Genomic DNA, 2,449 nt, shown 5'->3' with positions numbered 1-2,449 from the left:
TAGGTGAGATTGTATCACCTTGTCGGACTCCTTTGCTGATAGGAAATCTGCGCGATGGTTTATGGATATTGACAGGTGCTGTTGCGCTACTGTAAATATTATTGAAAATATTTGTATAGTGCCCAGAGATTCTTTGTTTTCTGAGTGCGTCGAGTATTGAACATTTCTTTATCGAATCGAACGCCTTCTCATAGTCTATAAAACCCTAAAAGTGAAAGTGAAAAGCTACATCTATCTGGGACAACAAGTGTCTATAGATGGATGTATATTTGATGAAATTGTTCGCAGAGTAAAGCTAGGCTGGAGTGCTTTTGGTCGCCTAAATAATGTCTTCAAAAGTGATCTTCCACTGTGCCTAAAGCTCAAAGTGTTCAACCAGTGTGTGCTTCCCGTGATCACATATGCCTGTAAAACATGGATCCTAAGTAAAAGAGAGATCCAGAAATTTAGAGTAGCACAACGTGGTATGGAGAGGTGAATGCTGGGCATAACGCTAAAGGACAAAAAGAGGAATGAGTGGATAAGGAAGCAGACAAGGGTTTGCGATGTAATAGAGTTTATTAAAAGCCTTATATGGAGATGGGCTGGACACATAGCTCGAAGAAGAGACAATCGTTGGACAAATCTAGTCATCTAGTGGTATCCAAGAAGTACAAAACGTCCGCAAGGTAGACCTACAGGCCGCTGGATCGATGAAATGATAAAGTTCAGCGGAAGTATGTGGCAACGCAATGCACAGGACCGAGAGAAGTGGAAGCAGCTTGAAGAGGCCTTCATCTAGCAGTGGATAGATTCAGGCTGATGATGATGATGATGATAATATTGCCAGAATGCCTGCAATATGCAGATGAAATTTTTCTTGACGCTCTTTAGATATTTTTCATCCTGTTGGCTTGTAATCCACTGATAGTATTATCGATTCAATTTCACGATATTATAAAAATCTGCAGAATAATAATAGTAAAATGTCTCCGAGCGTGAAGTCAGTAGCTTGCAAAACGGCAGCTTTTACTAGAATTAGTTCTGGGTTTACTTTGCACAATTTACAATTATTATTCGTGAACCCACAACTAATTGGTTGTGCTGCGATCACACCTAACTAATGAATGTTGTATATTACTTTGTATACAGTGAGCTCTTTTTATTTAAAAATTTCTCATGATCTATAACTATCACATACCGGTAATTTAAAATTACGTTATGGTTTTACATTGTATAACCAATGATTAGTGAATCCACAGGTAATTATTGAACGCCTACTTAATGAAGATCATGTGCTATATTGTATAGAGTGAGCTCTAATATTCTAATAAACTTTTACTCTATAAAAGACATCCAATGCGATGGATTTTGTCCGACGGCACTATCGGCACATAGAAATGAGTCATGAAAATATAAAAAAGCTTTTACGTTCATTTGTAATATAACATTATTTTTAGTGATATTATAAGAGAAAAGAATTTATAATACCTATTTTTTTCCCTTAAAGCGCGTTGACATGGTCCAAGTACGATCCAAGTACACTTGGACCAAGTACCATCCAAGTGCACTCGTATGAGACATCTTCATACTGATTATTCCTATCTAAGCTACTTGTACCGCGTCCTACTCATCCAAGTTAGCTTGGATAGGAATAATTAGTATGAAGCTGTCACTTGGATGGCACTCGGTCCAAGTGTACTTGGATCGTACTTGGACCGTGTCAACGCGGCTTTACCCTGCTTACGTGAAAGTCATTTTCAAATAATTAATCATGAGAAAGCCTGCGTGACCTCGTTGTCTCATTTAATTTGTATTTCGTCACTCACGATCTTCCGTAGGAGTGAAAGAAAAAGAAGATATGAATCCCCTCACTTTGAACTAAGGCGTAGTTTCCCTTACCGTCGCACAGTAGGCTGTTTACACCAAGGAACTAAAATAACTAACGGGTGTGGAGTCAAACTCAACCGATCGCGAGTGTGAAAGAATATGGGATAAACTTAAACACGTGTCAATAATACGCTCGTCATTCTGTTCTGCCAACTGCTCTCGGCTAATGCACTGGTGCTCATTCAATATTGGTGTATTTGAAGGTTGCAACACATACCATTGCACGTCTATAATGTGTAGGACACTTACACATTCAAAACCTTGCATCAAAATGTAGTGTATTGGGGTATAGCCTATCGAAATTCTATTTATTAATCTGTTCTGTGGTTTACACATTAGGATTAGTTTATACCAGGACATTTTTACGACGAATATAACATAGTGTATTTTTTGTGATGTGAAATATACAAGTATTGTTTAATTTATAACGCCTCAGTGATCTATAGCCAACTATAATACGTTTATTCAAGCTGAATAATTACAACGGTAGAGTGTGGTAGATTACGTCAAGCTTTGATCCTGGGCAGTAAATTACGGCCTACTTGAAGTTCAATATACCTGGACATTCGAACGGCTTCGG

Source organism: Rhyacophila brunnea, unplaced genomic scaffold (assembly GCF_057557595.1).
Source record: "Rhyacophila brunnea isolate RB1 unplaced genomic scaffold, BYU_Rbru_1.0 scaffold_18, whole genome shotgun sequence".
NCBI classification, from domain to species: Eukaryota; Metazoa; Arthropoda; class Insecta; order Trichoptera; family Rhyacophilidae; genus Rhyacophila; species Rhyacophila brunnea.
This window is presented reverse-complemented; position numbering follows the sequence as displayed.